Source organism: Toxorhynchites rutilus, chromosome 3 (genome assembly GCF_029784135.1).
Source record: "Toxorhynchites rutilus septentrionalis strain SRP chromosome 3, ASM2978413v1, whole genome shotgun sequence".
Classification (NCBI taxonomy): Eukaryota; Metazoa; Arthropoda; class Insecta; order Diptera; family Culicidae; genus Toxorhynchites; species Toxorhynchites rutilus.
The window spans coordinates 253,932,605-253,954,577 of record NC_073746.1 but is presented as its reverse complement, the minus strand read 5'-3'; the positions used below and the strand labels follow the sequence as shown (position 1 = coordinate 253,954,577).

At 37.5% G+C, this 21,973-nt stretch overlaps 1 protein-coding gene across 12 annotated transcripts in view; it reads right to left on the bottom strand.

Moving 5' to 3' along the window:
* The window catches only part of LOC129780236 (ras-specific guanine nucleotide-releasing factor 2-like), a 536,608-nt gene that overhangs the window by 402,426 nt on the left and 112,209 nt on the right, over positions 1-21,973 (bottom strand). The gene's annotated exons all lie outside the window — the stretch shown is intronic.

Sequence of the window (21,973 nt, the reverse complement as noted above, 5' to 3'; positions counted from 1 at the left end):
ATAAATCAGAACAGAGAACACAGTCATTTAATGATGGAAGATCGGATGATGATGGAGCGCATCAGTGTTTTTTTTGGGTTCAATATCATTTAAATAATGCAGAAGAAAACGGATAATTATAAGGAGTGAAGAAGTGACAATAGTAACATAACGTAGATGGTATGAAATTCCGTATAAATGCCGACAGCATTATACAGTAATGATTTTGAAGATGGCATTTTTTTCACAAACATATGTTATGTTTTTTTATTGCGTTCAATGCACAAATGTAAGAAGACGTAAACATCCACAGCAATTCACGTGTGAAAGAGAGCATAGAGGAAGAAAAAAGAACGAGAAAATATCAATTGAACAACATGTTAGTAAATCACATACACACACAGATTTTTGGGGACAATAATAAAAAGAAATCTAACTTGTAGAGATTGAGATCAATGCAAGAATGTTAGTATATAAATGGTTTCAAAATGAATATTCAGAGTTTTATGATATTTTCTTTTGTAACAGTCGATTCAAAAATATTTAGTAAATAGTGAATACACTATGAATAAGTTCTAGTTGAATCAATTATTAACAATGGAGTACGGTTTAACGACTAAATATATCTGAAAATATCCATGTCAAATTAATCGGATGCTATCTGAACCCGCTCCGATTTTTTGAAACCTAATTGGTGATTTCCCAAAAATTACAATTCTTATTATTGTATGGTCGTTGGAACTGTTTATTATTTTTTATAAGAGCGTATCCATGATCATTGAAAAAAACCGAAACATCTGTTTCAACCCTTTGCGGTCGTATTAAATTTGGGCATGGGTATCGTACTGGTTGGAATTATTTTACCTTGAAAAAGCAGTAATACTTGCAAGATAATGAAAAAATAAACATCTTTTGAAATTTATTTCGTGAACTATACATATGTATTAACTTAACAATGTATTTTCAATGTGATGTTTTTATATAAACAATATATTTATTAATTCGTCTTCGTATGAAATCTTCCGACATAGTCTCCAAGAGCATATCATATGGAGTATAATCAATACATAATTTTATTTTTACTATCAGTTGAATATGAGACACTTTTGCCATCAATGCAATAAATGTATAATTAATGCCAGCAATGTGAATCCAAAAAGATGCACTCTTCAATTTTAACAAAGATTTTTTTTACAGATTATTCAGATACAACACTTATGCAAGCAATTATTCTGCTCTTTAAAAACAACTACTCCAACATAACTCAAACCAGTAGTTACTCAAATAATGATTTCAGCGTATCCGAAATGATGAGAACTTTTCACTTTAGATGAACAAAGATTTTGTACTTATACGATTATTCAAATAACATGAGACATTTATGCAAACAGTAGTTCTGATGTTTATGAACAATCTTTTTCGTCACACCAAAGTGTTACAATAACTAAATTCTGCTGTTATGATTTTTTGTCCCATATTCTTATGCATTCAACGCACTGTGCGGTGATCACTCTGTTTGATACTGAATACCGTTATTTATTACTCACTAGCTGACCCTGAAAAATTCGTCCCGCCCAAAATTTGTTTTTTTTGTAATCAATACCTTCAAACATTCATGTTTTCTTCCTGAACGCAAGTCTGAACTGTTCATTGATTGATCTTCTAATCGATCCCGTTGAATTTACCTTTTACTATAAAATTCCTAGTACTTCTACCAAAACTCATCATTATAATATCAGATTATATTCAAACACAATTCTTGTTCAAGAATTCCCAACCATTTATTCCATGTAACGGAGAAACATGTTATTTGCAAGTATAACATGTTTCTCCGTTACATGGAATAAATGTTTAATACAGAAAAAATGATAGAATAAAGACAGACCCCTTCCCTCTTCTCCCAAGCACCATCTCAGGCTAACAGCGAAACGTTGTGGGTGTGACCTCATGGGTCTTTTAAGCATTTTTTCATACTTCAAATATTCAAAAAAAAGTTGGCTACTTTTTCAAAGGGTTAACTTTTTTTTGTGCTCCCGTGGCCGAGTGGTTAGCGTCATAACTAACATGCCGGGTGTTCGGGTTCGATTCCCGTTCTGGTCGGGGGAATTTTTCGTCAAAGAAATTTCCTCCGACTTGCACTGTGATCACGCGTATTCTAGAGGTTGCCACTCAGAATGCACTCAAGGCGTGTTATTTGGCATAGAAATCTCAACTAAGTACTAATAAAAAATGACGCAAGTAATACTACGTTGAGACGGCGAAGTTCCACTAGGAACGTTAGTGCCATTGAAGAAGAAGAAGAAGAAGAACTTTTTTTTTACAAAAAAGTATAAATCAAAAACTGTAATACCTAAAAGATTTGAGTCAAGGGATGAAACGTAGGAAATTATTTAAATTTTCATAAAAAAAATTCCAATTTGTTTTTGAAAAAAAATTTTTGCTGAAAAACAAATTATAATAAAAATTAAAATTCATTTTTCTCAAAAATGGATTTTTTTTTAAATTCTCAAAAAAATACGATTTCCAACAAGTCGTCCATACATTAAGAAATGGGCACTGTTATCTGGCAAAAAGTTTATCTAACAACAAATTTTTCATTGTTTTCTTTGACAAAAATGCTACCTATCTTGACTTTTGTATAAAGTCAAGATAGCGATACAGCGTATTCGACAAAGTTTTAGATCTTATCTCAAATTATTTGTCAAAGACATTAACTTTCTATCTTTTATAGTTTCTGAAATACATGGCATTTTTGTATGGAGACTCCAGAAAAAAAAATGTTTCACTCATAACATTTTTGTGTGCAAATTCTCGCAAATTGTTCTGAACGTGTTTATAAATAGAAAATTTTTTACAGAATATGTAAATCGCGATAATTTATGCATTTCTATGTTAAGAGTTACGAGTTAAATATTAACCCTTTGCGGTCGTTTGTCTGCTCTCAACCACCACAGCAAGGACTCATGCTAAATACTTTATTCAACGATGTAATAGCTTACATTTTTTTCTAAATAAACGAATTTCAATGTTTAATGAACTTTTTTTTAATAAACGAAATATTATAAAAATATTTGTTATATAAGAGGATTCTTTTCAAGGGAAATTAATTTCGATCGCAAAGAAAACATGAAAAAATTGTCGTTGAAAAAACTATTTCCCTGTAAAAGTGCCCTTTTTCCGATGCATAGCTGACTTGATGGAAATTGTAAGGACCACCCATATCTATTTTTTTCAGAATAAAATTTTTTTTTTCTCAATGTACTTTTTCTTTAATTTTTTTTTGTTTTTTTAATAAAAAATTGAACTATTTCCTACATTTCATCCTTTGACCAGAACTTTGTAGATATTGAAGTTTTTGAATTTTAAAATTTTGTAAAAAATAAAGGAAAAAAGTGTTGGCTCTAGGAGTTATAATTCTTTTTCGAAGATTTTCAAGTATACAAAGTTGCTTAAATGACCAATGTCTTTGCACCCACAACGTTTCACTGCAATCTGAGATTATTCTGCCAACTCCTAAGACGAGTTGAAATCCGTCAATGTTATTATGCATAAAATTTCCAATGTATTTTGTGTTTCTATCGCTTCGTTTGCGTGGTTATTTCTTTATGAACACTTTTCTGAGTATTTTTTTGTACATTTATCATCTCGATGTAAAAACAAACTAGAGAATACCTGATTCATCGTGTTCATGTTGGAATATCTACGGTTGAATTTGGCTTTTGATCCGTTAATTCTCTGATTTCGTTTCACTCTGTAATAATATTCGAAGTTCTAGCAAGCGAATTCATTGAAACATTTTCGTAGCCCTACGTACACAATGCGGTAGTGTCTTATACACAACCCTCTATATATTTTTTGAAGTGAATTTAACGGAAATGACTCTATTTCAATTGTATTCTACCAGATTCTGTATTAACGGCCAACATGAATCAATGAAAAATTAAGGGAAACTATAGACGATTAAAATACACTTTCAAACAAATCCTCATAAAATCCGGAACAATTCCGGGGTCCGCTGGATACCCTGAAGATAGGATATGTGCCCAGTTGTCAGCGCGTACTAAAAATATATAACAATCTCGTATCGTAGGTAAGCTTTCCGACTTTGGTTGGGTAAAAAGAAATCGAAAAGATATGTTTGTATGAAATGGAAGACTTTATTTGTTATAGTTGGAATAATCCGATTTAGGTCAAATGTGAACGGTTTCATACGAAACCTTCTAATGTCACACGAATGAACTTTTACAACGCAAGATTACTAACGACAACTGTTGGGAAATAATGGATTTCTTTACTTCAATTCAATTCAATTGATTACGAATAATTTACGTAATCAATTGATTACGAAATATATTGATCGATTTATGCGATTTCAAAACACTGAATTGAATTGGGCTTGTGTATAATCAATTTAATTTCTGCTGTGTATTCATATCATACGAGGAAAGATTCCTTTCCGGGATGCTTCAATTCTGTGACAGTACATAACTGCAGCAAATTGGTTCAAGATATCATTTTATTCCTCCGGATACGAGTAACTAGAATCTATCCATAACAAAAACCGATAACGTTTTGCTTTCAGTGTTTGTTTGCATAAATCATAAATTTTCCTGTCGGTAGCAGCAGCAGCAGCTTAAACATTTCCTGCAAATCTTCTTCTCTCTCCCTCCACCTTCCCTGGAAGGCAATTTCGGTCAACAAAGAGCTAGTAAAGAACTTGTCTCTATCGAAATTGCTCGTATGCGTGAATATCGGAATATGTCCGGAGACACATGCTATATCGTCGTCAGCGCCATCATCAACAGCACTAAGGGGCCATACAATTGCCCCAGAAGACTAACATATTTTAAGATCTAACAATAATTTCCACTTTCCACATCCACCGGGCCATCCATCGGAAGAACAATAGAGCTCAACAGCTCACAATTGTGGGATGGTGTGGCATCATCTCATAGCCTGATGCCTATGTTTTGTGTCCATATGAAATATAGGATGCGAGAGGGTGAGATCACATCTTATTGTGCTCTTCGGCCATTGTTTTAGTGAATAACTGTTCGGGTGAAGGGGTGCTCTTCAGAAGGACACACAATGTATTTGTGGGTTTTTTTGTGTGTGCATTTGGTCTGCTGAGAAAACACAATTCAATCAAAGTTTTATTTGAATTGGGACGGAAACTGAAGTGACCCATGCGACATAAATCTGCCGATGATTTCATACCAAGAACTATTCGAAGTGGGCCAAAAGTTGATGAAACAAATTCTGTCACTATCGGATTTAGGTGACACGCTTTGGATTACTGGTTGAGCATAGAGTGTTCTCTGCTGACGTAACAAGAATTACAAGCTTTCACTTCAAGGAAAGCTCTATATTCATTGGGGTAAAAGTAGAACAGCAAATTGCTCATTATGTTCAACACATTAATAGTCTTTAATGTTCCACCCAACCAATGCCAACAGGAGCCATTGTCATTTATCGCTCAGTGAATGTGTTGTTATTACCGCTCTGCAAAAGCATGCCTCAAAATTGTCTGGATGCATCGCAAAACGAACACATCCCGCGCTGACACTATTTGCCATCAAAATGTATTGAAAAAGCCATAAGCCAAGCATAATCTGTGTGAGTTATTTATCCGCCATGAAAACGTAAGCCTCGCCAGCACTCACAAAATGTCGTCGTCAACAGTTCGAACAGCATCCAGTTTTGGCAAACACCGGTGCCATTTGTATCCAGGTATCAGGCCTAGCGAATTCCGCCAGTGATGCATGTTTCCGACAGTTTTGATCCCGCACGTGTGCATCACTCGTCCGATCTGTTTCGACGTCTAGATGTGTAGAGGTCCGTTTCGTTTTTGCTGTATTCAACATCAAAAATGTATTTTACCGAACAGCAAGATGAAGTGCGCCCGCTTCAGCCCCTCGAAGTGGTGCTCTTGTATGCATAACGGGTTATGACCGCGCGTTGGTCAAATACCAAAATGCACCCGGAACCGTCCGTTGTTCGCCCAATGTGGATCAATTTAATAAATGTGATACGGAAGCAAAACACTCACACATACACCGGCGGACCTGCTCCGGAAGAGAAGATCGCGGTCGGTGACATAACAAACAAAAAAAATGGACCCTCCATCGGTCGAATGGAACGCGTCCTGACAAGCAACATTCAGTAATACCGGAACAGCCACCAGGATGGATGTATTGCATTTTAAATATTGATTCGGTATGCATGAAATAAGGCGCTGGGAACGGTGAGAAATGACAGTCGTGACGTTCGATTCGTGCGACGGATTGAACTCATTGCTTGATACGGTACGCGCTCGGTAACGTGATGGTTTTCAGATCATTTTTTATGATAGCTTGCATCAATGGATTTTGATTCTTTTATTTGAGAGAAAATATGTAATCAAGCCTGTCAAACGTTAGTCATTGAGAAACTCCTGGGCACGAGCTTCCTGCAGTATTTTTTGGAAAGCAAATTATTTTCTCAATAACTATTTTACCAGTTTACCCTCTGGCCCTCTTTCCCCAATTGATACTATTTTAATGATTTTACACCTAAAAAAAATGATCAGGGGCAACAATCATGTTTCAATGACTTTCAGGTTAGGCATCTGCTGGATTTTGCGTGAAAAAATAAGGTAAAAAATGGATGGATTATATCTATGATATTAGGCTGTCAAAAAAGTCCTGCGGTATTTCCGCGAGGTGTCGTTGTAAGCGCGTAGTTCTAGTTGTATTCATTGTATCGAGTCATACTATAGCTTGTTGGAAAGGTATTTTTGCGCGCTATAATATAGTCCTTGACAGTGTTTTGTTTGGTTAAGTCGTTCGTGAGTTATAGTGTCGCAAATATGGAGCAAAATAAAGAGAAAATCCGACATATTCTACAGTACTACTATGACAAAGGCACAAATGCATCTCAAGCTGCCAATAAAATTTGTGCAGTTTATGGACCCGATACAGTTTCCATTTCCACCGCACAACGATGGTTTAAACGTTTTCGTTCTGGTGTAGAGGTCGTCGAAGATGCGCCACGCTCCGGAAGGCCTGTCGTCGAAAATTGCGACAAAATCGCTGAATTAGCCGGAAAAGACCGGCATAGTAGCAGCCGTAGCATCGGCCAAGAGCTGGGGATAAGTCATCAAACCGTTATTAACCATTTGAAGAAGCTTGGATTCACAAAGAAGCTCGATGTATGGGTGCCACACACGTTGACGCAAAAAAAAACATCTTTGACCGTATCGACGCATGTGAATCGCTGCTGAATCGCAACAAAATCGACCCGTTTCTGAAGCGGATGGTGACTGGCGATGAAAAGTGGGTCACTTACGACAACGTGAAGCGCAAACGGTCGTGGTAGAAGCCCGCTGAAGCGGCTCACACTGTGGCCAAGCCCTCATTAACGGCCAGGAAGGTTCTGCTGTGTGTTTGGTGGGATTGTCAAGGAATAATCTATTATGAGCTGTTTCCCTATGGCCAAACGCTCAATTCGGACCTGTACTGCCAACAACTGGACCGCTTGAAGGTAGCACTCATGAAGTAGAGGCCATCTTTGATAAACAGAGGCCGCATTGTCTTCCATCAGGACAACGCCAGGCCACACACTTCTTTGGTGACGCGCCAGAAGCTCCGAGAGCTCGGATGGGAGGTTCTTTTGCATCCGCCGTATAGTCCGGACCTTGCACCAAGTGACTACCACCTGTTTTTGTCCATGGCGAACGAGCTAGGTAGTCAGAAGTTAGCCACAAAAGAGGCCTGTGAAAATTGGCTATCCGAGTTTTTTGCCAATAAGGAAGCGAGCTTCTATAACAGGGGTATTATGAAGTTGGCGTCTCGTTGGGAACAAGACATCGAATAAAACGGCGCATATTTGACTTAAAACAGATGATTGTAACTAATTTTATGAACAAATGAAAATTCAAATAAAAATACCGCAGGACTTTTTTGACAGCCTAATATAATCGCAAGGTTGTTGTGGGTCTATCGTTAGCTTAGTAATAATTTGTTTGTATTCATTAAATTATTGCTTGGATGAAACAATTTTTGGAATTCATTTGAATTCAACATACTTGCTGTGAATTTGAGCAAACTCCATATAATGTAAGGTACCTTGGTTTAGATGGCTGTGTTAGGGAACACATGTCGGTGGGAACAAACGTTCTCCCAACTCGACTGTATTTGCAATGAAAATTTCCCCATGCGCTTTGGTTATGATTGCTGTGTTGGGGAACCCGTAAGTCGGGCCAATCAAAACGGGGCACGTATGGCGTTTAGATAGCACTTGACATTTTACAGTTATTCAATCACTTATCTTAGGAAAAATAACATTTTAAAAATTGTGATAGATGCGTATAAATATTTCCTATCAATTAATGCAAACATCTTTCGGATCTTTTAGAAAATGTTCTAGTTATAAGAATTCGAAATCTTTCATTTTTTCCTGCATGTTCTGTGTTTAGTTTTTTATTTTACCTCCCCAATATATTCTGGTTAAACGTAGTCCCACGTCAAAAAAAGCATTTAAAAATTGACGCATTTCAAGAATATTAAACCAAAAGTTTAAAAACATTTATCAATTGAATTTGAATAAAAAAACGTTAAAAATTTATTTTTTATATCGAAATGCAGTTTTATAATCCATCTCATCGTGAGGCACATCGCTCCAGTATGGAGGTTAATAAAGAGTTAGTCAGTTCCAGTGTTACCAATTCACTCAGATATTTTCTGCAATTGTTTTATACCCAGATGGTTTCTGAATAGCATGAAACCATTTTCACATATCTTTTCTTGTATTATGTAATAAGAACCAGAACGAATAAAATTATTTCAATGTTTCTGACTGCTAAAATCCATCCATTGTTAAAAATAATTCAATCCTTAGAATCAAAACAAAAACTCATAAATACAAAGGACAAAAGTCTGGCAGCACATTTGTGAACAGCGGCACGTAGCAATATATTTATGTACAGCGCCACACATTTATACGCTTGTAAACAAAAATATAGGATTCAAAATTCTTTGGCGTTTTCGGCGTTTGATAACAAAAATGCCTCGAAAATTCGAGATTATCTGATAATTCTAACTGGTAGAAAGATAACGGAAGCGGAAGATATAAGCAGCGAATCAAGAGTTATCTAAAATAAACGCTTCGATATCGTTTGGCATTTTGACTCGTTGTTGTGATGCGTTTTGGACACGCATATGGGCATCTTACCTCGCTTTTTTAAGAATGGTGTAATATGAATGCGTTTAGAATTCTCCTTATTTCTGTAGGTTTGCCTAATCGTAATCGTTATTGCTCATTTCATTACAAAGAAAACAAACGTGGCTACGTTGTGGATGTGAAGAAACGCTGAAATATGTAGTAAAAATACATGTTTCATCCTGTTTTGTCTAACAGGGGCGTCTTGCCCGGAATTCCCCTACCGACATTATTTCATTCAAATTACTTTGTTATCTTTTCTGATATAATTTTAGAACGGAACGAAATCTACTCTTTGGAAGAATGTGTTACGCAGCGAATTGATATCGGACGAAAAATAGCCAATATGAAAGGATATTGTCTGTTCGGTGGCAGGAGTGGGAATATGACTAAAAGATTCATCATCATTAAAGAGGCTTTAAACTTCAAAGTTCATTCGCCTCTAGGATGAAAAAAGAAAATTGAATCTCTTTCATACACGCAAGAGGCGGAGCTCAAGTTCTTTCTGTTTTGCTTCTATCCCTCAATTCTGATAAAGGCAAATTAACTTTCCGAGCTTTGAATGTCTAGAATTCAATTCAGCGCCGCCCGTTTTCGTAAGCTCTTCATTGAGCATTCTTCGTACATACACTCTGTCAAATATATACCAGGAATTTGGAATCTTCCTGCTGAACATTTTAAATTTCCTTAAGTATGTACTACTGTTAGTGGCCTTATTTATTTATTTTTTCTCATTAGTAACATGATACTTCAGTTCCTTTGTCTTGTCGTTGTTTTAGTTAGAGAGAGCTAGTTCGCGAATAACATATCTCACGAGACCGTTCATTATATTTTGAATAATGTTTTAGGCATGAGAAAAGTCGCTGCATGACTAGTGCCAAAAGAGCTATTTTTTTCAAGAATTTCATCGCAATCATTCAGCCATTTGACAGGCTTGAACAATCATATTTTGATCCCACGTGCACCCAACGCATAATTACTAGCCACGGGACATGGGTGTACGAGTATGACATACAAACGAGTCAACAATCATCAGTATGAACCGCTGCAAACGAGTCGAAACCGTAAAAACTACGTCAAAGTCGATCAAATGTGAAAGTAATGAGGACTGTTTGCTTCGATATTCGTGGTGTTGTCAATTCTCAATTCCTTCCGGAGGGCCAAACGGTCAATAAAGTGTACTACCATGACGTTATGAGCCGTTAAAGAGAGAAAATCCATCGCAAACGGCCAGAATTGTGAGAGGATAACACTTGTATTTTATACCACGATAATGCACCAGCTCATCGATCGATCATTGTGAACGGTTTTTTAGCTAAACATGGCACGAATGTGATTGAACAAGCACCGTACTCTCCAGATATTGCCCCGTGTGGCTTTATCTTATTTCCGAATATCGAGTTCCCGCTTTGACCCGTTTTGACAGCATTGAAGACATAGAAACGAATTCGCTGCGAGAACTAAAAGCAGTTCCAGAAATATAAAATAGACCTTCAATCGTTGCGGAGACTGGACGAAGAAGATTTTTTGGTGCATTTGTTGGGTGTGGTGTTCCCCTTCCTCAAGGTGATACGGTCGATACCGACAAATGTGGCAACTGGATCAACCCAATATGAACCGACGTGGCGTCGTTTTCCATCGCGGCAACGCAAGACCGCATGTTGCGTTGGCCGTAAGGTGAGAATTATTACAGTTGATTGGAACGTTCTACCTCATCCTCCGTACTCCCCAGACATTTCTCGATCCGATTATTACCTGTTCCTCTCCTTAAAAAATACTCTCCTCGGCAAATGCTTCAAATCTATAAGTGAAATAATAAGTGATGGACCTCTTCTGTTGGCCAATAATGATCGTTTTTGTTCAATTGCTTGCTTCAAACGGACCAGTTGTTAACAGTAGAAATATGAATTTAGTGTTGGGCCATACGGAAGCATCTCATAATAAATGATTGCTTGCAAGCCCCACTAAATATACAGTAGAAACTACATGGTCCTTAGTCCTGGTTTGGCCACCGTTGAGCTACTTCCAGGCTATGACTACGATTGTTTTCGCACAATATTGTCGTATGTGACCCATTTCTTATCTCCAGCCACTATCCGTCTAATAAATGGGTCGAATTAATTCCATTTAGTCAAGGCTTGACAGATGGAAATTTCATTCATCATGTTTTCGGTGCTAATTAGTGTGACACCCTAAAATCGAGCTTATTTTTGATCACGAAGCTACCTTCAAAATGGCAACAAATGATACAGTTTTGTTTGCAAATTGGACAATCCGAAACATCTTCTTCTGTAGGATCCTTGAACCACTTCCACCAATTACTTGATCTATTGAGGTGAAACATCTTAAACAAAATTTTGAATTTCAAGCAAAAATAATGGATTTTTCTTGCCCAACCTGACATCGTAAACATTTTACTAGCTGATGTTACCAGTTACTGGAAAAATAACCAAAAAAGTACCGTCCGACGGTATTATGATTGATAACAAGTCACCATCATGTCGTTGTTTCACTTAACCAAAATCTGGAGTGTAGAGCTACTGTCGCATAATCTGCAAGCCGGTGGAACTTAATGATTTGTGGAGGCTAAGAATTAAAATTGCCATTTCGATTTTTTCCCATTCATTCCAAAAATGACTTTTTCAAAAATTCATACCTTATGAACCGATTTAGATGATCAACATATCAAATTGATGCCAATGAGCCAAACTTCTTCGGAAAAATATTACAATTAAAAAATACGAATTTTGTTTCAGTGATTATTAATTGTATCTGTTCTCTATAGTTTACATGGTTTCGGGACCAAGGGCGCTTTTTTTTTATATTTTTCATGAAAGCTGACATAAGAAATTTCAAAATCAAAGATGTGTTCTTTTTCTTTTTTAAGTTACGATTTTTCAAAGTTAACCGACAATTAGAAATATCATGTTTTCCCCTGCTACCTATTCTCAAAAATTCACAACTTTTGAAATACTAACCGATGATCGATATATCAAATTAAAGCCAATGAACTAGACTTTTTTGGAAAAATGTTAGACCTGCGAAAAAATTAATTCTGTTTTCCATAGTTTACATGGTTTCGGGGCAAGGGCTCGATATTTTTGAATATTTTTTTTTAAAGCAGATTATTTTTTACATATCATATCCAAAAATAATATTTAAGATATATGATATTTGAAAAAAAAATTTTAGACCACCGGTTAACTTTGATAATTCAAAAACGAAAAAGAACTCATCTCTGATTTTTGGATATGTTATGTAAAAAAATATCTGCTTTCATGAAAGAATTATAAAAAATATTGCACCCTAGGCCGCAAAACCATGAAAATCATACAAAAAAAAAATCCAACCAATAATCACGAAAACCAAATTCAAATGTTTGGCAACTGTAGCATTTTCTCAGCTGGCTTTAATTTGATATGTCGATCATCTGAATCTGCTTAATAGTTCAGAAGATATGAATTTTTGAAAAGGTTAATTTTTGGAAAAAAGAGGGGAAAAATAAAGAAAATAATCTAATATATTGCGATAGGGAAATAAAACTACAATTTTTCACGAAAATCTGAGAACCACTATATCGGTTTGGCACAAAATAGCTGTCTAATAATGTCAGAGTTCTGTGAAAAATGCTCTCAAAATTCGGATAATTTTCCATTCAACTCTGAAAGATACAGCGGGTGTAAAATTGTCTATTACAGAGGTTTCTTCATTTTGATTGAATGAATGATCTTCTACTACCAACCGCTTTGATCTCATTGACTCATTATGGGTCTAACAGCTCTCTATGTTGTTGTCTTAAGGCTTTCAGTGTTGTTTGTGATAAATTCGACTTCAATATTACCCGACAATCATGAAAAACAATTTTATTTATATTTTTTGGAACATTTGAATACCTGATTTGACACAGGTGCGCCAGATTAGAGTATTCAAAAAAGTGGACAAACCGTAATCATATTTTCGACTGGACAAACCAACATCTTTTAACTTAATAGAAAAATTCTTCCGACTTTCTTGGTATAGAGTTTAGACTCTCTGTTGGTCAACTATAGTGGCCATTTTATAGCACGATCCCTTCATGTCTGCAGCATCATGAGCCTCTTCGGCACTCTTCTTAAATTTCCGGTCCATGGCTCAGTATTTTCCGAATGGGCGGAATTGGGGGCAATTGGGAAGTTTGAGGTCTTTTTCAATGTAATTGACCCAATGTCACGGTACCACTGGAGCAACTCTCGACTGTAGCGGCAGCTTGCCAAATTTAGCCAAAACCTCACCGGACCAAAACATTTTCGAGTCCATTGTCTCGTTTGTGTCGAGAACATTTTTTGTCCACAGCTGCAAATCATCAGGCAAATCAAAAATTTCCTGGCAAATTTACTGGTTACTTAAATAACTTTTTGGAAATGAAAAACTAAAAAGATTGTGGTTTTGAAAGTGTTATTATTAATTTTATCTCAAACATTCATAAAAAACTTCATTGTCTCCATCAACCAAATTAAAGCCTCTCAAACCGTTCTACAATTCATTCTTTGATACCCAACTTTTATTTCTCTCAATTCACTGCAATATCGTTATGAACTATTCCTGCGAGCATTCAATCAAAATCTTCAAAAATCACGATTTTCACACCACTATACGGTTTAATATATAATAAACGGTGTACCATTTATCAGGTGTACCGGAAAGTTGCTTCGGTTTTACAACAGATGGCGTAACTTGATTATTATTCCAGTGAATCAAATTTCCAGACATTCTTTGGAAAGCTACTGTCATTGCGCGTCTTTTCCAATATATGTCAAAAAGTTGAAGCGTAAACAACATATTTTTTTTCCACTTCGAATATGTCGTATTTCGTACCAACTTGAGTGTTTTTGCAGGGAGTGTTACTTCATCATTTCAATATGATGAAAAAAGCTGCGGAAAGTCATCGCATTTTGGTGTTTATACTGAGCATGATCCAACTTTAGCGAACGTGTCAGACGTGGTTTACACGGTTTAAAAGTGGTAATTTTGACTTGGAAGACGAAGAACGTTCCGGACCGCCAAAAAAATTTGAAGATGATGAATTGGAGGCTTTTTCCGATCAAGAACGCAACTAGAACTTGCAGATACACTTGGAGTAGCTCAGCGAAGCATTTCCGATCGTTTAAAAGCAATGGGAATGATCCGAAAGATAGGACATTTGGTGCCGTATATATTGAAGCCACGAGACGTCGAGCGCCGTTTTTTCACGTGCGAACAACTACTCCAACGGCATAAAAGAAAGGGTATTTTTGCATCGAATCGTTACTGGCGATGAAAAGTGGGTCCATTACGACAATCCTAAACGTCGGGCAACGTATGGATACCCCGGCTATGCATCAACATCGACGGCCACGCGGAATATTCATGGCATTCATGCGATCTATTTGGTGGGAGCAGCTTGGTGTGGTGTACTATGAGCTGCTAAAACCGAATGAAACCATTACGGGGGACCTCTATCGACGACAGTTGATGCGTTTGAGCCGTGCACTGAAGGAAAAACGGCCACAATACGAGCAAAGACACGATAAAGTTATTCTGCAGTACGACAATGCTCGGCCACATCATACTTGGAAACGCTGAAATGGGAGGTCCTATCCCACCCGCCGTTTTCTCCAGACATTGCTTCGTCCGATTACTTCCTTTTTCGATTGATACAACATGGCCTGATTGACCAGCACTTCTCCAATTTTGGTGAAGGATCGATTCGTGGTAAGCCGACAAACCGGTCGATTATTTCCACAAAGGGATTCGTGAATTGCCAGAGAGATGGGAAAAAGTTGTGACTGACGATGGCCCATACTTTGAATATTAAATTTGTAACCATTTTTGCAGAATGAAGCACTATTTTTTGAAAAAAAGAAGCAACTTACCGGTACTCCTATTAAAATCCGCGCACACTCAAATTGCTCTAACTTTTGACCCGTTGGGAAAATTAATTGAAATTTTCGTGGACATAGTTTGATGTGTATTGTTTTCACACTGTGAGTAGATTTCAACGTTTTCGTTTTCAAAATGGCGACGATAAAACAGTGCGTACGCGAAAAGGTCTCGCGCAAAAACTTTGAGAATAAGGACACCATCGGAAAAAAAAGTTGGGAATCGCGAATTCCATGGTGGCTGGTATCATAAAACAGTCCGAAGAACGTGTGACTGTTGATCAGAAGCATGGATGGAAAACAAGGGATCATGATGCGATTTACGATTAATCGCAAACTGCACAGATCGCGATATGTACAAACTGCGACTAACAATTAATCCTCTCCCATCATAACCAATTGTTTTTCTCTTGGTAACTCTGAGTTTACCAAAGCATTGCTGGACTGAAACTAGTTCGAATAATTGAGTTACTCTTCTTCCAAGTTCTGTTTACAACTCGTAACACGAATTTACTCCATGGGAATGAGTATCTCTATGGTGTACGCTTTACGATTCTCGCTCTCTCGTCCGGGCGCTCAATTTTCCTCTCCGAGCGCGTTTACTTCGATGAAACTGTGTGAAGTAAAAAAATGCGCTACAGCAGATTGGACGACAATAATGTTTAATGTTCCATAGAGGATTTCTCAGATGGTGTTTAAATTCATCTACAAAAGACTACAAACAATAATCCCCCTCAAATCACTCATTTTATGAGTAAATATAAATGCGTTATTGGCCAAGGCTATAACGACATCGAACACGTGGTCTTGCGGGATATTTTTTTTCCGCCAGCCCAGATACAGAACACTCTTTTCGGGCCCGAGTAAACTGGTGGCTAGAAAAGACCTTAATTACTTTGAAATAATCAAAAACATAAATTAGCGCAAATATGTCACCGTGTGTTTTTTGTGTAAGCACGTAAATATTTACTTATAAAATTTTAGGATTGTGGAACTCTACATAATTTGTATGCAGATAGACTATCCACAGTTTGTGGGGGGGGAATACTCATACAACTCAAATGAGTAATGGAAAAAAATTTTGACGTTTTGTTTTATTACTGATTCATTAAAAAAAAATTAAGCTTTATTTTAAAAAGTTTTCTTATCCTGAGACTAGCTCACCATATTGCACTGCTACTAAAACCGTAGGCTAACTTCAAGGATATTTTCTATTCATTTTCGGCGAATAATTAATAGAGTGCCGTGTTATGAAACATCAGAACAATAGAAAAACAAAATCACGATCATAACGTGTTGGTTCGGTTATTCCAGACAACATTGGAATATATTCCATCTGATCATCTTCAGGAAGGTTAATGACCTTGTATCGTGTACCACATATTTCATTTGTGAGCCCCTCGTACAATTAATTTCTTTATAAGCTCAGAGCTTTTCACTCCTCTTTGATGGTGTATGAGATGCCCGGCATAGCGAGTGCCGGTTTCCCCTTTTTTCATTTTTCAAATTCAACTGAGTGCCGCGGGCTCCGATAGCTGGTGCTAGCGGACGGCTACTGCAAAATTCTCAAGATTGGACTTTCTGCTGACGAAATTTCCTCCCAGCGACTGAGAAGCAATCTTGAGAGTTTTCTTTTACTTGGAAATCCGGCGCAAGATTCGGGTTAACCGGGACTCGGAGGGCGATAGGTTGATGCCATAGGGCAGGGGTTTTCAAATGGTGCTCCGCGGGAAATTTGTGCTCCGTGAATTTATTAAAAATGCTCCCACTTGAAAACCTACCTCGAGAAAAACATTCTTTTATTTCATTTCACTGGGCATATAGAGATCTATCTTGTTTACTCCGGATCAAATGTAGTGTAAGTGGGACGCGCAACCGAAATAGAGTTGTTCCCAGTTGGGTAATAACAACGCAAATAATATTTGTTTTATTGAATAAAAATTCAGGTGCTCCGTCAAATGTTTTTGCTATAAAAAGTGCTCTGCCATAAAAAAAATCTGAAAATCCCTGCCATAGGGGATTCGGGAAACAATTCCGAAAGCGGGGGAATAATTATTTCGGTACGGCTTTTTTAAAAAGATTCTGAGACAAAAAAAGAATAGCCCGCTGATCTGAGAATTTGAAGCTTGTTTAAAATCACTTCAGCCAAAGTCGTGGAAGAGGCAAGAGCAGTGAATTGGTTTTTATATTTCGGAAATTTATTTAAAAAGGTGATACATTTTATTTGCTAAAGTTTGAGCGAAATTTGAACTATTTTATATCCCCGTGTAGCGAAAAATACAGTAAGATAGTTGAAATCCCCTAGATCCCCTCCCGAGTGTGAGTCAGGCTGACTGGAGGTAAATTTGCGATTTTGTGGTATGTGGTCTTTTTTCCTAACAATGGGCATTTAATTCAAATGGAAGTCACTGCTTCTGGCCCCATGCTTCGAGCTTGAAGTTGGCCAATATACAATCGGCTAGAGCAACAACGCCGATATACGATACGCATCTTTCATCGAATCAGAGCGCTTCATCCCGGGAAGTGTGGCACAAATCCATTTGCTTAGCCATCGCAGCGCATCAATTTGAAGTTTGAAGTATGAAGCACAGAAGGAATATATGTAGAATAATGAATTGAGATATCTGAGTGAGAATGAAGGCTTTCCGTTATCAATAAAAAACGATCAGATTAATATGTTTTTGATGATCGTAACTACATTTGAGCATAAAATTTTGTGTAGAAGATTTATGTAGTTTTAAAACGTTCCCGAAAGCAACAATTCGCGGAAGCTGGCGCAATTAAGGTGTAATCGCTGGAATTCTTTTTTTTTTTGTTTTTGGTCACGAGTCGGATTGATTGACTCCTTTTTTTCAGCCCCCACTTTCGCCTCCGAAGCGATTGGGAAGTGGAGAAACAATTGTTGAATCCAGTGATGATACCTACAGCATCACGCTGTTCTGGAGTTTCGCTGAAGTTTTTATGAAGCCCGTGATCGGGTGATTGTGGAAGGTTTCTTCTCTGTTGTTGACTGATTGCTTTCCAGGTTCTTGGGCACAGTCGTTTCTCGAGCCGGGATTTTGGCAAAAAAGATAAACCCGCCCTAAGGTGGGGTCTCAGTAGCTGGGCAAAATTTAACCGCGGTGGTTGGTCTCCTCTATGGGAGTGGCGCATAAACCGACCACCTACTCACAAAGCCCCGGTCACGACTGGCTCTCGTTACAATATATTAAAAGAACTGAATACAAAAACATTTTCAGAACAATTACAGTCCTACGTTAAGCTTATGTTTGTACCCTTGGACACTGATCCTTATATTTTTTTACTGAATAGTATCATCAATCACTGATGCTTGACATTCATTCAAAAATTTGAAATTTGAATTTGTATTTTTTTGTGCGAAAAACTTATCGTCGTGGGTGTCACCCCTCAAATAACTCCCGGGGCGGATAGCCCCCGAACACTACGCCACTGTGTACACATTACTTTTGGTGATATAATTTTGGTTCTTGGTTAACCTTCTGATAAATATTATTGTACATCAAAGTTTTTTTAAGTGGGACAGACGTACCTTGTGAAAAAACCGCGATAGTTGAAAAATCCGCGAAAAAATCCGAGTAGAAACAGGTCACCTAAAATCCACGTAAGAATCGCGATAGGGTGCAGTACGAATTTCCGTCGTAGGCACTAAGTTCCGTCACAAGCTGTCATATGCTCTGAGGAAGCATGAGCGAGAAATGTGAGCTGAGGGAGAGATGTCATATTGCTCAAGTTTTGACGTAGGACTACGTCTTACATTAAGGGTGCCAAACCAGAAAACAGGTCATTTTTTATGAAATAAAGTTAAGGTTGATAACTATTTTTGCTGCGAACAGATTTTAACGATTTGCATACCAATCGAATCGGAAATTTTCTAAAATTTGTTTGATATGCTATACATTACAATTACATAGTCTCTATATGGTTTAAATTGATGAAAATTGGAAGGCCGTTCCCATTTCCCTATACTTTTGTTCTGTTCATTTGTGTGCTTTCCCGAACAGATCTGTCAATGACGAGCAACTTATGCAGCCGCAGAATAGAGACAACGAAGGGGGATAGCGAAAAGAGAATACTTGCGAAGTAAAATCCACCCATGCATAGTAAGTGAGCTGTCGCTAGCGTATAAGTATTGCATGTTTTTATGGAAAATTCTCAAAATCTTTCTGTGCCCGAAACAACAAAGGTCGCTTATATTTATGTTTCCCCTCGAGCTGTGAACGCTAGCGAATATTTCACTTAAAGTGCATCTGGCATTGCAATTATACGTGTTGAATGGCGATGCACGGAAGATGTCTCTCGTTAAATCCATTAAATCTTTTCAGGCTCCCCGAAACTTTTTACTAAAGAGTTATTTATGAAATTTCGACGTACTCGCGAATAATATCCGAAATGATAAACCAACAAATTTAAAAAAAATATATTACGTAGTCCTACATCTTAAGCGGTCGTGTCTCGGACACAACCCCTCGATTTTTTTTTTTACGTGAGTACTGCGTTGATTACAAAATCCGCATAAGAACATCTCGTAAAAAACCACGTTAGAAACCTGGGTAAGAAAGCAGATTTACTTATAGGAATGTAGATTTTGAAAAGCAATGTTTTGAGAAAACTCGAATTTTCAAAACTTGTTGGCATCGGGCATATACAAGTTGACAGTACGAATGGAGCCAGATTTATATTGAAAGACTTCTATGATGCATCAGAGCTTCGATAAGAGAATATGGTGAAGAAGTGAGCCATATCAGAGATTAAATTAAGACACTGTCGGAGTTGGTTACTTGAAGCTCAATGCGCACCTCTATCTAGTAACAATTAATAATATTTTTTTTCACTTCCCCTGCATTTGTAAAGCATGATTTGGCACCTGTTTAGAACAATACATACCCTCTGTGCAAAAATAAACATCTATCTGTTATATCAACTTCACTCATGAGCACGAGATAGTAAAAGCATTGTATCCGGGTTACTTTCTAAGCCGGTCAATACTTTCAAAATTTTTTATCTATTCCAGTGATTATTTTGGCTAAGGGTATGACCCAATTACGCAAACTGCCGCGAAACGGGGGCTTCAGGGGATCGGCAAGCAATTAAAAACTTTTCCGGTCTGCGCCTAACAAGCGTCAATGCTAGGCATTTTGAGACACTCGCTGTTCAACTTTCAGTTCCAGAGGAGAAATAATGCTTGTGTAGCATTTCATTTTGGGCTGATGAAAATGATGCCTGTTTCAGAGAGGAAAAAATACGCTAAGAACGCAACTTTCGCCTCTGCTTGTGTCCTGATGTGATTATAGAGCAGAAAAAAACGGAAAGAGAAGGGTTGTTATTGATTATTACCAAGATTATTCAATTATAAAAAGTCAGTTTTGGGCTCAATTGAATTTCGAGAAAAATCACAGTCGAAACGATGATTTGATCCAAAGAATTTGCACTCATTAATTAGGTGATTGCTCAATTAAAGAGACTAATTAGGTCTTGTGGTGATTTAAGTTTATTGCCGCTGATCATTAATCATATTTCTAGGTTCTTCTCGACGCCGTTCTTACATTAAAAGCATTTCCAAACGAAGCAGCAACAGATGCACTTCACTCCAAGCGCCTCGGACCGCTGCCAGCAGATGAACGGTTTCCGGTAGGGGGAACAGTGAGTGGTACGAATGAGGGAGGCTTTCTTTTTCCTGTCCATCCCCTCGGAACGCTGATGTAACCTTCTTCCCTTACACCCATCCGTTTACGAACTGTCTTGTTCGCAACAAGATATATTGCTGGCGAAACGATGAGAACGAGCTTCGCAACATAAATCTCGTTTCAACTGGTTGCGAACGAAAACGGAGGAAATACACAACACAATCTTCGCAACAGTGACCCCCAGAAGGACGGATTGGTCAAAAATACCGTATCCGAGCAAGAGTCGAAGAATTAAATTGATGAAGATTTAGAGCTAATGTATCGCCGGGGGTGATGTACGAACATTCTTTCGGTCCACAATCCAGATGTTAACCGAGGGAATAGTCTCTCCGCCCGGAAAACGGGACACTTGAGCCGGGTTAAACTGGTGGCATGAATCCAAACCGGCTATATGTAACCCCTCCAGGAGTGGGCGTGTGATCTTGATTTTTACTCGGAGGACTTTCGAGCGTAAATTTCTATTTTTTTTGTGTGTCCTGCGGAATATAAAATCCTAATTTTCTAGACTTTTCAACCTCGTTAGGTGGAACTACCAACTTGACGTAGTTTACTTAGTGGTTTATGATTCAGAAGGCGGAGAACTTGACTTACAAATTGGTTGGATTTATTTGTTACATATTCGTTCATTGGTACAACTTCTATTCGATTAATATTTTATTCGACTAAAAAATAGCACACAGAGGAAACCTAGGAAATACATTAAAAAATGTTGGAAAGTATATTCCCGGTTCTTCTTGAATATATTGATAGCCAACTATCCAGCCGAAGCCATTAATGGCTATCATTTTCATCAACAGAAACTGAAGAGATATTAGTCATTGATAGTCAAACTAAAGTTCGAACAATTGATACCAATCACAGAAACGCACACCAACATTACGACCAATCTTGCATTCAATCTCAATCTCTAATTTAAGATTTTTCTCATTTGAGGTATTCCATCGCACTGAGAATTCAATTACGGAATGGAATCAAAAAGATGTGTCAGAAACTGAAACTCACAAGTCATCATACCAAGCAAACAATCTCAGCAAACAAAGTATAGAAACAAACAGTATCTGGCGGTAGTTTGGCCGAGTAAAAACAATAACGAAAAAAAAAGACTTTGGAAACAAATTTCTTTGCTCAGGAAAAGAACAGCGCAATGTATTGGAGAGCTGGAAAACCAAAATGCGAAAAATGCACCAGGCTCGC